Raw genomic sequence first — 15,029 nt, forward strand, 5'->3', positions numbered from 1 at the left:
GAGAGGTGTTCTATTTCTCAGTCCTGAAGATATGCAAGAGGCGAAGAAATCAATGAAAGAAAAAGGTATTAAAGCTGGAGAGGTTAAGAATTTACCTCCTATTGAAGAAATACATGGTCTTAATATACCGCATGTTGAAGAAACACATTGTCTTGATAACCCGACACAGGTAGTGAAGGTAAATTCTCTCTATAGATATGATAAAGTTGAAATCCCGTCTACTAAATTTCGTAGCCAGTGCTTAGATGAATTTGATGATTTTATGGATAAACAAGCAAATTTCAATGATTATGTTAGTAGACAATTGAAAAATAATGCTTATATGATTGGATGCTTGAGTGATTATATATCTAGAGTTAAGGGTGAACTTAAACTCACTAGTAAACATGTTTCTATGGTCACCACTCAAGCTGAACAAGTACTTAAGGCTCAGAATGAATTGCTAGATGAATTAAATAATAAACATGATTTTGCTGTTAGAGTGGCTACTAGAACTGGTAAAATGACTCAGGAACCTTTGTATCCCGGAGGCCACCCTAAGAGAATTCAACAAGATTCTCAGAATAATAATCTAGATGCTCTTAGTTCTTCTAAGAATAAGAAAAAGAAAAATGATAGGACATTGCATGCTTCTAGTGAACCTACTATAGAAACACCTGAGAATCCTAATGATACTTCTATCACTGATGCTGAAACACAATCTGTAGACAAACATGAACCTAATGATAATACCAATAATGATATTCATGATGATGCTCAACCTAGTAATAACAATGATATATAAATTGAACCTGCTGTTTATCTTGATAACCCACAATCAAGAAATCAACGTTATGATAAGAGAGATTTTGTTGCTAGGAAACATGGTAGGGAAAGAGAACCATGGGTTCAGAAACCCATGCCTTTTCCTCCTAAACCATCCAAGACAAAGGATGATGAGGACTTTGAGCACTTTGCTGAAATGATTAGACCTATTTTCTTACGTATGCGCTTAACTGATATGCTTAAAACAAACCCTTATGCTAAATACATGAAAGATATCATTACTAATAAAAGGAAAGTACCCGAAGCTGCAATTTCCACCATGCTTGCCAACTATACCTTTAAGGGTGGAATACCTAAGAAACTTGGTGATCCCGGAGTGCCCACTATACCATGCTCCATAAAAAGAAATTATATTAAAACTGCCTTATGTGATTTAGGAGTCGGTGTTAGTGTTATGCCTCTTTCCTTGTACCGTAGACTTGAATTAAGTAAGTTGACACCTACTGAGATATCTTTGCAAATGGCTGAAAAATCAACTGCCATACCTGTCGGCATTTGTGAGGAGGTGCATGTTGTTGTTGCGAACGTTACTATCTTAACAGACTTTGTCATTCTTGATATTCCTAAGGACGACAGTATGTCGATTATCCTTGGTAGACCCTTTTTAAATACTGAGGTGCCGTTATTGATTGCAACAAAGGCAATGTCACCTTTCATGTTAATGGAAATGAGAACACTATACATTTTCCGAGGAAACAACCTCAAGTTCACAGCATAAATTCTGTTGGGAAAATTCCATCAATTATATTTGGAGGTTTTGAATTCCCTCTTCCTACTGCAAAGAAAAAGTATGATATTCTTATTATTGGGGATGTTCATATCCCCGTTGAGGTAACCTAGTGCCACTTTGAAATCTCTCCGGTTCCATGTTATTTGGAATGAGTTTGTTAACAACACTTGATCAACCTTGTTAGTGGATTCCTTTTGACGATCATGAGATGGATGAAACTAGAAGGCACAACCTTTTGTACCCTCTTTTTACTTTCTGTTACGTAGAATAAATAAAGTAGAAATAAAATATTTTGTTTGTTTTCTGAATTATCCATGCAATCAGAAATATCCCGAAAATAAAAGTGCTCCAAATGCCCTGCAAATTTAGTATGATTTTTTATGGAATATTTGAGGATTTTAGGCACCAAGAGCACTGCAGGGGGCAATCACCTGGCCACGAGGGTGGAGGGCGCACCCACACCCCCTGGGCGCGCCCCCTGTCTCGTGGGCCCATGGTGGACCCCCTCCACTTATTCCTGCAACCACACACTTCTTCTTCCTCCTAAAAAAATCCCCATCCATATCAAGCACGAGTTCCAGCTCGTTTTGCTGCGATTTTCGATCTCCTTGCTCAAAGCTCCATTCACAAAACTGCTTTGGGAGATTGTTGCTTGGTATGTGACTCCTCCAATGATCCAATTAGTTTTTGTTCTAGTGCTTTATTCATTGCAAATGCTTGCTGCCTTGCTTGCATGTCAAATTTATGAGGTCCCAAGTAATTCTAATGCATGATATAGGCTCTAGGCACTTATGGGAGTAGTTGCTATCAACCTTGTTTAATTTGTTTCACTTTTATTGTGAAGTTACTAAAAATTTCAGAATTTTCAGAAAAAGATGAAGAGGTTTCTCTTGAGGGGCTCTTCTAGCCAAGGCTCCAAGGATAAGCAAGCTAAGGAGAAAGAAAAGGCCAAGTATAATCTTCCTCGCGTAGCGGAAGTAAGGCCGTGTGAGTGGCCATGTGATGATTTCTTGAGAGCAGTCGGGATTTATGAAGACTTTTATTCTTTGGCTGAAAATGCGGGCCTCACCGACTTCCTCCACGACCGGATCGAACAGTATCTCTTACTTACCAATACTTTCGTGCAAAACTTTTATTATCATCCTAAGAATTCACCTCCTTCAGTATCTTTTCATTTATATGATGAGGCTAAGGAAATGTCATTACGTAATTTTTGCGTGGTTTGTAGAATACCCTTTGAGGGTAGCTTATATGAACCACATCGTAAAGATGTGGAGGGTTTCATTGATACTATTACTGTAGGGGAACCGAAGAAGGGTTCCGATGCAAGAATCACTAGCATACACTTTCCTGTTTTACGCTACTTTGCCATATTTGCTAGTCGATGCTTAATTGGTCGTGGAATAGTGGAAACTTCAATGTTCCTGATATTATTATTCTTCTCCATGCCTTATTCGGTGATAAACTTTTAATATGGGTGTCGTTATTGCTAAATGGTTAAGCTTAAACCGTACAAAAGGCCCTATCTTTGGAGGTATCTATGCTGCACGCCTTGCTAAATATTTCGAGATACCTATTAGACATGATGAGGAAGAGGAGACATCTTTGCCTCTTACCTTTTTAGACTACAGGAGCATGGTAGCACATGAGTTTATTGTTTACAACGATGATAAGATGCTCGTGTATAACCTGAGATTTAATAAGAAACACAATGAGATTATTACCCTGCATGCACCTTCTTTGTTTGATTTAACTGCAGGTCATTACCTTGTCTTGCCGGAGGCCATTTACACGCACCGAGGTCAGACATCAGCTACAGAGCCTGAGCCGGAACCACCACTAGACCCCTATCGTCCATCATCTTATCAGTGGGATCCGGGGGAGATTGCCAGCCAGTGGCAGTACGAGGACACTCCTCGGTACACCGGGGAGAGTAGCCACGATCCATGGGCATAGACCAACTTAGGCCAAAAGCCTAAGCTTGGGGGAGTACGTATTTCCCATTGACTTTACATTCATGTTCGTACACTCATTCTAGCGTCGGTGCTCATACTCTTTCATTGTACTATCCATGCTAGTTTAAATTCTTTTTCTAGTTTTCTTCTTGTGTGTTTGATAAACTCTAAAGAAAACCAAAAAAATAGTTAGTGATTAAAATGAAAAACTAAAAAATATGTCTTATTCTTCTTTTACTTGTTGGGAGCTCTCCCGTGTAAATAGTTTTATTTCTTTTCTTTTATTTGGGGGTCAAGAGTAGAAGACCATATTGAAAATGTTTAGTGGTTCTCATATGCATGATTGATGATTTAATCTAGAGTCCATATTACTTTCTCTTCTCTCTTGAAATGAATGCTTGCAGATTCCAGCTTAGTCCAATGCACGTGCACTCTTATTATTATACACATCGTTCGGTTGTGCAAGTGAAAGGCAATGATGACGATATATGATGGACTGATTGAGATGAGAAAAGCTGGTATGAACTCGACCTCTCTTGTTTTTGTAAATATGATGAGTTCATCGTTCCTGATTCAGCATATTATGAAGTAGACATATTTGCAATGACATTTAGAGATTATAGTTGCTTATGCCATGCTTAATTAGCTATGAGTTATAATGGTTTACCTTGCATGCCAACATGCTATTAAAATGATTGTGATGTGGTATGATGAGATGGTATCCTCCTTTGAATGAATTGAGTGACTTGACTTGGCACATGTTCACGCATGTAGTTGAAACAAAATCAACATAGCCTTCACGATATTTATGTTTGTGGTGGATTGTATCCTTCTCATGCTTGCACCTGGTGTAAATTAATTTAATGCATGTTCATGACTGTTGTCGCTCTCTCAGTTGGTCGCTTCCCAGTCTTTTGCTAGCCTTCACTTGTACTAAGCGGGAATACTATGTGTGCATCCAAATTCCTTAAACCCCAAAGTTATTCCATATGAGTCCACCATACCTTCCTATATGCGGTATCTACCTGCCGTTCCAAGTAAATTTGTATGTGCCAAACTCCAACCTTCAAATGAAATTCTGTTTTGTATGCTCAAGCAGCTCATGTATCAACTAGGGCTGTCTGTATCTTCCATGCTAGGTGGATCATTCTCAAGAGGAGCGGACTCTGCTCTTCATTCACGAGAAAGTGGCTGGTAACCGAGATACCCAGTCCCATGATCAAAAGGATCAAAGCAAATCAAAATAATTAAAACAAAACTCCCCCAGGACTGTTGTTGGTATAGACGGTACCCCGTTGTTTCTCATGGTTGTGGAGTGTGCTTGTTGGTGGTGGGGGAGTATAAACTTTACCATTCTGTTTGGGAACCACCTATAATGTATGTAGCATGGAAGATATCGCCATCTCATAGTTGTTGCGTTGACAGTGAAAGCATGCCGCTCAAAATGTTATTTATCTCTCTATTTCAAAATCGAGCTATGGCACCTCTACAAATCCCTACTTCCCTCTGCGAAGGGCCTATCTATTTACTTTTATGTTGAGTCATCACCTTATTATTTAAAAGCACCCATTGGAGATCACACTGTCATTTGTATGCATTACTGTTAGTTTATATTGGGTATGACTTGACTGGATCTCTTTTACCATGAATTACAATGTTTAGTCAGTCCTTGATCTTTAAAGGTGCTTGTCGGTGTCAAAACCGGCGGATCTCGGGTAGGGGGTCCCGAACTATGCGTCTAGGCGGATGGTAACAGGAGACAAGGGACATGATGTTTTTACCCAGGTTCGGGCCCTCTTGATGGAGGTAAAACCCTACTCCTGCTTGATTAATATTGATGATATGGGTAGTACAAGAGTAGATCTACCACGAGATCAGAGAGGCTAAACCCTAGAAGCTAGCCTATGGTATGATTGTTGTTCGTCCTATGGACTAAAACCCTCCGGTTTATATAGACACCGGAGAGGGCTAGGGTTACACAGAGTCATTTACAATGGGAGGAGATCTACATATCCGTATCGCCAAGCTTGCCTTCCACGCCAAGGAAAGTCCCATCCGGACACGGGACGAAGTCTTCAATCTTGTATCTTCATAGTCCAGGAGTCCGGCCAAAGGTTATAGTCCGGTCATCCGGACACCCCCTAATCTAGGACTCCCTCAGTAGCCCCTGAACCAGGCTTCAATGACGATGAGTCCGGCGCGCAGATTGTCTTCAGCATTGCAAGGCGGGTTCTTCCTTTGAATACTTCATAGAAGATTTTGAACACAAGGATAGTGTCCGTCTCTGCAAAATAAGTTCCACATACCACCGTAGAGAGAATAATATTTGTACAAATCTAATCTTCTGACGTAGTCCATAGCGTGACATCATGCCACAGCCAAGCCTTCATTTGAATCGTTTTACTGTCCCACCTCAGCGCGTTTAGCGAGGCGATTTCCTTGGCACGTCATGTCAAAGCAGAGATCGTGTCCCCTTATTCCGGGATTCTCATCAATACGGGCATGGGTAACCCAACCATGCCATTAATCATGACGCTTGGGAGATAAGCGAGTTTTACCAGGCTGGTCGGGGCACATAGTTTCGTCTGCCCATATAAGGGGATAAGGATCCACCTTTTCCATCTATGCCTTCTTCCTCCTTTGCTTATCCATCTCCACGCACTCGAGCTCCAGCGCCCAAGTCCGCACTTCCCACCTCAACCTCCTCCAGCGATGTCCGGAGCGGGAGGCAGGTGGATGGCCTCCTTCGTCATGGAGGGGCACATCAAAAAGTTGAGGAAAGCCGGATACTTGTCCAACGACATTGCGCACCGGCTTCCCGACAAGGGGCACCTCATCCCTACTCCCAGGCCCCATGAGAGGGTGGTGTTCCTCCCCCATTTCCTCCGCGGATTGGGCTTCCCCCTCCACCCATTTATCCAGGGGCTCATGTTCTACTATGGCCTGGATTTCCACGATCTGGCCCCGAACTTCATCCTCAACATCTCGGCGTTTATCGTCGTGTGCGAGGTCTTCCTCCGCATCAAGCCCCACTTCGGCTTATGGCTAAAGACCTTCAATGTCAAGCCGAAGGTAGTGGGCTGCCGGCAAGCGGAGTGCGGAGGCGCCATGGTGGGAAAGATGCCCAACGTCACATGGCTCAAGGGCTCCTTTGTGGAAACCATCAAAGGGTGGCAATCGGGGTGGTTCTACATCACCGAGCCGCGTGACCCTGAATGGGCAGCGGACCCCGAATTCCGATCTGGCATCCCCACACGGCTCACCTCTTGGAAAGAGACGGGCCTATCATGGGGTAATTCAGAAGAGGTGACCGGACTCCAAACCTGCGTCCAAAACCTGATGGACAAGAAGGTTAAACTTGTCAACGTAGTCCAGGTCATGCTCTTCCGCCGGATCCTCCCTAGTCAACGACGGGCTTTTAACTTGTGGGAGTTCGACCCGGCCCAGCACCAAACTTTGTCCAGGCTCTTTGACACAACGCATGAGGACGCCTGGAAGGTGCTATTCAAGGGCTCCGAGGTTTCCCCGCCCATTACTGAGGATCACGGATTCTGCGCGAAGCGCCAAGCCAGCATGGTAAGCTTGTTTTACCCTTTATAGGATACTTGTTTTTCATAGTTTGACTCTATGCGGGATCTAAGCTCCCGCTCCTTTGACAGGACTGGAAGAAGACGTCCGGACAGATCGACTATCCGGCTCCTTTGCCCGAAGGCCCAGTAGATGCACGCTTTGGCGAAGCTGCTGGCCCTGGCACCTCACGTGGTGCTAGAGAAGAAGGCCAAGAAGAAGGCCACGAGAACTCGAAAGAGTTCCCGGCGCCTGGTGGTGTCGGATTCATCGCCCGACGACCCCGAAGCACACTCCTCCCCCGAAGATGAGGAGGAGGAAGAAGAAGCCTCTCCCCCTCCAACGGGGGGAGGAAAGAAAAGGAAGGCCTCCCCAACTGGGGAGGCCGAAGGGTCCAAGAAGGGAAAGACCCTTCTTCCGGACTACTCCACCAGCGCCGACGACGGCGGAGAGGAATGGTCGTCCAGGGCCAAGCCCCTGGCAAAATCGTAAGTATACGGATACCAGAATGACTCATGGCATTCCTTTATTGCACAGTATCTTTTGACGCCGAACATAATCATGCAGTCCGCCCAAGGCCTAGCTCGACGCTTCATCGAGCGGATCGCTGGATTCGTCGGATGTGAATAGCCTTTCACTCTCGACTGCTACCTCCCCTCGCCCCACGGACGATGCCGAGGTGGAGTCCCAAAAGGGGCCAAGCCAGGAGGAGGTAGCCTCGGAGGCGCCACAAGGCGACCTTCCGGACTCCAAATGCAAAGGGGATAAAACCCCAAAGGGCTCCAAGTCCAGCCCTGGGTCGGACACCACACCAGAACCCTTAGTGGTTCCGGAGTCCGGCAGGCGGCCCCCTCGTAAGAAGGGCAAGCCTACGGCGCCGGTGACCTCCGTCCAACCGGAGGCACCAGATAATTTACTGGAGGTGCTTAACGACGCCTCCATCAACGAGGAGCACCACACTATTATGAGTGCGGTGATCCGGAAGGTTCAGTCCGCCAAGAGCGGGCTGACAGAAGCCTGTGCCAGCCTTCTAATAGGCTTCGAGGTATGTATTTAAGATATGTAAAAATATTACCGCATAGACATTAGCCCCTGATGCTCAGTTTGGTGTTCGAAAAGAAAAGCCGGACTGAGGATCTAAAAAGATATACACAGGAGTCTAACATAAGTATGTCAATATGGGAATGCAGGCTGCACTGCTGACCTCTGCCGCACTGACTGCGGAGGTCGATGCATTGAAGCAGAGCCTCGAGCGGTCCGAGAACGAGCTCGGCCTTGCCAAGGAGCAGCTCGAGGATAAGGAAGGTAAGTAGTACCTTATGTAAGTATACAAAAAAAAATACCTGGTTGCAAATAGTGATAGGACCAACGTGAGTATTACAGGGGCCACAGCCGAGGTGGCGACCCTGAAGGAAGCATTTTCCAAGGCCGAAGACAATGCGGCCGTGGAGTGCATCGAGCGAGAAAAGCAGGAGGCGCGGGTGGCGGAGGTGCGGCAAGAGCTCCATGCTCTTGCGAAGAAACACGAGAGATTGGAGCTTGACTCAAAGACTCGAGAGTCCGAGCTTGCCTCGGCCCTTGAGAGCGCCAAATCCGCCAAGGCCGAAGCCCAAAAAGCCCTCCAGGAAATTGAGGTGATGAAGAAGATAGCGGCGGCTAAGGCATTCTTTATGCAAAGCAAGCACGTGAAAGTGAATTACTTGTTACTTACCCGAGTCCGGAGCTCTCCAGGAGCATTCGCAGATTTGCCCCGCAGTGTGTCCGATGCTGCCGCATTCTACCGAGCCTAGGAAGGGAGCTCGACAGAGAAGGTGTTCTGGTCCCAGTATGTTGAGGCTAGACACCCGGTGCCCTTGAGCGACCAGCTGAAGCAGCTGGTCGAGCTCCATAAGGTAGCCGAACAGGACATGAAGGGCCTAATCGTCCGGCTATGGCCTGGGGAGGTCATGCCCGGGAGCTACTTTGGGCTGGTGAGGCGGCTGGTGGATGCATGTCCACGGCTTGAAGTCATCAAGCGCTCCGTATGAATCGAAGGCGCTCGTAGGGCCCTTGCCCGTGCGAAAGTACACTGGGGCAAGCTGGATGCTGAGAAGCTGGTGACAGATGGGCCACCGGAGGGGAAGGAGCATCGCAGGCCCGAAATGTATTATGAGGGCGTCCTGAAGGGTGCCCGCCTTGTGGCGAATGAATGTGCTAGGGATTTAATTTTTGAGTAAACTCGCTCGTGTTTATCCTGTGCGCTGAGAACTTGTTCATACGCGCTAAGCAACGTTTGTTGAATTTAAAATATTACCTTATGTGCGGCCGTTTATTGAATCTGAGAGATGCGAGTCGTCGGCTTCTACCCCGATGCCACGAGTGCTGGGGTGTTCGGGATAAACCTGAGCGCTCTTGTTCCCATTCTTGAGTCCTTCGAGGGAGGCACTCAGCACAACGAACAAGGCAATCGGACTATAATGCTTTATCACTCTCACTTAGCCATAGAATTCTATAATTTTAAATTTGGGCGAAGCCCCTAGTATTCGGAAGCCCGAGTTCGGGGCGCTATCCACGCCTAGGCCGGACAAAGCCAGCTCCTCGCTCTAAGCGGCATAAGTCTTTAGGGACTCGAAAACCTCTCGAACAGCGACCGGCTCTCGCCCTATCATGACGGTCAGTTTTAGCTTTCTCTACTGAGGTGCTTAACCCAGCTCAACTGGGGCACAATCGCAGTAGTTCTCCCAGCGCTACCTTAGCCGATATAACGGAATGTAAGGTACCAAAACATGGGAGCCGGGCAAACCCAACTATTGACCCAAGACATGATTCGGAGCCGATGCATATAATGCTATAAGTTTGGGGTGCCGCACTCGTGAGAGTGTTCGGACTTCTCACACCATATTCTGGGGTACTTAAGCCCCTGGTGTGTTGGCCGTACCAAAGTGTACGGTTGCATAATGTCATGACTGAACATATTTACATAAAAATGAATGCAATAATAGACAAGAGCTATGTATTGTTTATTAAAAGGCTGATGTGAAAGCAGAACGATACAAATAGTGCGATAAGCAAGAGATGGGATTATTTGACATGTCCCCCTCCAGGGGCAAGCTGCAAGACTTTATGTAAGACAAGTATTTAGCTCATTATAGAGACCACCTGGACATTCGACGTAGCTTGCTGCCTCCCTGGCTGTTGCATCGTGTGTTTGGCGATTGTACTGCTGGACAGGCCTTCCGGAGAATGGAGTACTGAAAGTAAGAAAAAGAAACGACAAAATCGGGAGCCCCTAGTGCGGTTGAGCCGCATTTTGGGCGTGCCGTGGTTGTGCCCCTCCCCTATGCCCATGGTATTTCCAGGGCGTAATTATGTACGCGTGGTACTGGTTTCGCAAGTTCGCGAGGGCTGGGGTTGGGGCCGCACTGCTACGCTTGCTCGGTGTGTGCCAGGCGGTCTTGTTGTAGGTTACTCTGTGCGCGCTTGACGATGTCCGGACGTTTAATAGCCGGACTGGAGAATTTCCTTGAGAGGCTACTTTGTACTTCTGCCGCGAGGGCCGCCGTATGCTCCTCCATTCGAAGAGAGCGTTCGGTGTTTCCGTTGACCGTAATGACTCCTCGAGGGCCTGGCATCTTCAGCTTGAGGTATGCGTAGTGCGGCACCGCATTGAACTTTGCAAATGCAGTTCGTCTGAGCAGGGCGTGATAGCCACTGCGGAACGGCACTATGTCGAAGATTAACTCCTCGCTTCGGAAATTATCCGGTGATCCGAAGACCACTTCGAGTTTAACTGAGCCTGTATAGTTGGCCTCTACACCTGGTATGACGCCTTTAAAGGTCGTCTTGGTGGGTTTAATCCTTGAGGGATCTATGCCCATTTTTCGGACTGTATCCTGATAAAGCAGGTTCAGGCTGCTGCCGCCGTCCATAAGGACTCTAGTGAGGTGAAATCCGTCAATGATTGGGTCTAGAACCAATGCGGCGAATCCGCCGTGGCGGATGCTAGTGGGGTGGTCCCTTCGATCAAAGGTGATCGGGCAGGAGGACCATGGGTTGAACTTTGGGGCAACTGGCTCCAACGCATATACGTTCCTGAGTGCACGCTTCCGCTCCCTTTTGGGGATGTGGGTTGCGTATATCATGTTCATCATCCGCACTTATGGGGGAAAGCCCTTCTGTCCCCTGTTGTTCGGCAGCCGGGGCTCCTCCTCATCATCGCTATGCAGCCCCTTGTCTCTGTTTTCGGCACATAATTTGCCTGCCTGCTTGAACACCCAACAATCCCTGTTGGTGTGATTGGCTGGTGTTTTGGGGGTGCCGTGTATCTGGCACGAGCGATCGAGTATTCGGTCCAAACTGGACGGGCCCGGAGTGTTTCTTTTGAATGGCTTTTTCCGCTGACCGGGTTTAGAGCCTCTGAATCCGGCATTAACTGCTATATCCTCAGCATTGTCGCCATTAATGCGGCGCTTGTGCTTGTTGTGACGCGACCTGCCATTGTTGTCCTTGGTATCCGAATTACCAGGGCTCTTGGTCATGTTATTACTATGAGCTAGCCCGTTGTCTTCTCCCGCGCAAAAGCGGATCATGAGTGTTGTGAGGGCTTCCATGGATTTCGGCTTTTCCTGTCCTAGGTGCCGGGCAAGCCATTCGTCTCGGATGTTATGCTTGAAGGCTGCGAGGGCCTCTACATCCGGACAGTCGACTATTTGATTTTTCTTGGTTAGGAACCGTGTCCAGAATTGTCTGGCCGATTCCTCTGGCTGCTGAATTATGTGGCTTAGGTCATCGGCGTCTGGTGGCCGCACATAAGTGCCCTGGAAATTGTCAAGGAATGCGGCTTCTAGGTCCTCCCAGCAACCAATTGACTCTGCTGGCAAGCTGTTAAGCCAATGCTGTCGTGGAATTAACACGTCAGATGTCCTTAGTGTCAGGACTTAGTCGCGAGGCCAATGCATCTATGTGGTAGCTTGGGAGGGGTTGATCGGGACGAGAGACGCAACACGGAAGACAAGGATTATGGCTAGGTCTCATTATGCTCATGAGAAGAGTCGCCGTCAGCCAGCTCCCCCTTTGTGTCTAGCCCTAGATATTGTTTCTTGTTTCTCTTCCCTCTTTGGGGAGCCCTACCCCTCCTTATATAAGTTAGAAGGGCGGGTTACATGTGGAGTCCTAGTAGGACTAGCCTATCTTGTACTACAAGCCGGATACAAGTCCGGGTCTTGATTCCTTGTAAGGGAGATACTCCTCACGCCTTTCTTCTTAAGCCGGCCTATCATAATGTAAGCCGGCCTTCTGGGCCTTGAGCCTCCTGGGCCCCCGGGTCTTGTCGCTCCTCTGATCCGCTTGCCAGGTCACCCATAAGTCGCCAGGATCGGGCGGGTCACTTAGTGTGTCATCTAGTCAGGGCGGGTCATTAGTGAGTCGCCAAGTCCGGCCGGGTTATACTTCCGACCGGGTTACACCGCGGGGTATATCCCCGACACGCTGTCTCGGTCCCCCAGTTGTTTCAAAAGGCGTATTAATTTATGTATAAAACATGTGGATTTTCCCCATTTCTAAATAACGAGGTTCAAATTTAAATAATAGAGAAGTTCGTATTTATTACGAAACAAGGCAGTACAATTTTTTTAAATGATCAGGTCAAAAAAATTATATAACATGGATTTTCTCGGTTTGTAAAAACCTAGAAGTTCAAATTAAAAACATGGAGAAGTTTGATATTTAATTAAAAACTTAAATTTTTTTGGTTACTAAAGAATAAAACAAATAAGTTGAGTTCAAAAATAACGAAGAAGTTTGATGTTTCTAACAAAACTACAATTTTCATATTTCTAAAAATATAGAAAATAAATTCAAATAAAAAAAGTTTGAGCGGTTCGATATAGAAGTTCGATGATTATAGAAAAAACAGATTTTTCTCGTTATTAAAGAATGGAAACAAGAAATTCAAAAATAAAAAAAAACAAGAAATTCAACTTTTAAAAATAGAACGCTTCAAAATTTCATAAAAATGATTAAGAAATAAAGCCAGGAAGTCCATATTAAAAAGATGGAGAAGTTCAATGATTATAGAAAACTCAGATTTTCCTTGTTATTAAAGAATGGAAACAAGAAGTTCAAAAATAAAATAACAAGAAGTTCAACTCTGAAAAAATAGAGCGCTTCAGAATTCATAAAAAAGGATTAAGAAATAAAACCAGGAAGGCCATATTAAAAAGATGGAGAAGTTCGATGATTATAGAAAACTTGGATTTTCCTCGTTATTAAAGAATGGAAACAAGAAGTTCAAAAATAAAATAACAAGAAGTTCAAATATTAAAAATAGAGCACTTCAAAATTCATAAAAAAGATTAAGAAAAATCAGATGAAAATTCATTAAAAAACTCAAATATTTTCACGTAACCGAGAGAGGTTCAAGTTGATAACTGCCAGAAGTTCATGTACTACACGGTATGCACTTTGTATTGAAAAAAGAATAAAAAGGCAAAGACTAAAAGTTTTGTTGTTACAAGTTCAAGTACTTCGTCGGAGAAAGTTAAAAAAATATTGTGAGACAGGTTTGTACAAAAGAAATATCATTTGTGTAACACTGACAATGGATGAGAAAATGACAAACGAAAATACGTCACAGAAGTTCAACTGAAAATAGCAGGAAGTTCAACTACTAGAGTGGATGAATTTTAGATGAAATACTTTTAAAGTCGTCGCGAGTATGAAAAAAGATCAACACGGGAAAGTTGCATGTTTACAGCAGCTTTCGAACGGTATGTCATTTGCTCAATTCCTGTGAGTGGATGGAGAACTACGAGCAGTGGATGGAGAGCTACGAGCAAGAAAAATCACGTGAAAAATAGAGTGAAGTTCAGGTACACGCATCGAGAAGTTCAGGTTCTTCACGCGGTGCATTTTCGAAGAATCTGTTTCGCGGTAGAGGCAGAACAAATGATCCCGCCATTTTCGGAATTACTTGAAAATAGCTAGGAATCAGAGAAAACCATCAACATGAAAAAGTTTTGCATTTTCCGTAGCTTTTCAACGGTATATTATTTTCTCAATTCTGATAAAGTTGGTAGAAATTACGGTGAAAATACGTTTTTCTCCATTTTCGAAACTGACTTAAAACCATAGAGAATTGGGAGAAACAATACATACCAAACAGTTTCGCATTTGTTCACACCATATCATTTGCTGCATTCGGACACACGGTTAAAAAATTAGCTCGAAAATACGAACTCGGTAGGAGTTGGACCATTTTCTAAATTACTCTTAAACCATTCAAAATTAGAAAAAAAACTTTCAAGATGAAAAAGTAGCGCATTTTCATAAGTTTTCCAACGCCATATCATATGCCTCCATTGGATTAGCCGTTTAGAAATGACATCGAAAAAACGAACTCAGCTGTTCGGTTTATGAAATTTTACGTTTTTTCAAATTACTCTTTAACCATAGCGAATTAGAAAAAACTTTCAACATGTGGAAGGAGCCGTTTTGCAACAGCTTTCCAACGCCATATTATATGCCTCATTCCGATAAACGGTTTAGAAATGCGATCGAAATTACGATTCACGTTTTTTGTGTGAAGAAAAAACGGTTTTCAAAACTGCTCTTAAACCGCTTACATTTTGCCAAAAATTTAAGTTCGGTCATGATACTTGTGTCCATAGCTTTGCAACGGTATATAACAAGCCCCGTTTGGGCAATGTTGCGGGAAGTTCAACCTAGCACAGCGGGAAGTTCAGGTCGAACAACTCAGGCAGTAAAATCGCAAAAAACGCGAGTTCTTCACGACCCGAGTGCAAAATCCGCCTATGAGCGAGATTCCTATCTAAAACGAGTATTTAGTTGCTAAACGGTTTAGAAATGCGATTGAAAATAAGATCCATGTTTTTTGTATTAAGAAAAAACGGTTTTCAAAATTCCGATAAAGGTCGGGTTCGTACAGAGGGAAGTTCAGGCGCGTGTACAAACAA

This window comes from Triticum dicoccoides, chromosome 5B (assembly GCF_002162155.2).
Source record: "Triticum dicoccoides isolate Atlit2015 ecotype Zavitan chromosome 5B, WEW_v2.0, whole genome shotgun sequence".
In the NCBI taxonomy this organism is placed as follows: Eukaryota; Viridiplantae; Streptophyta; class Magnoliopsida; order Poales; family Poaceae; genus Triticum; species Triticum dicoccoides.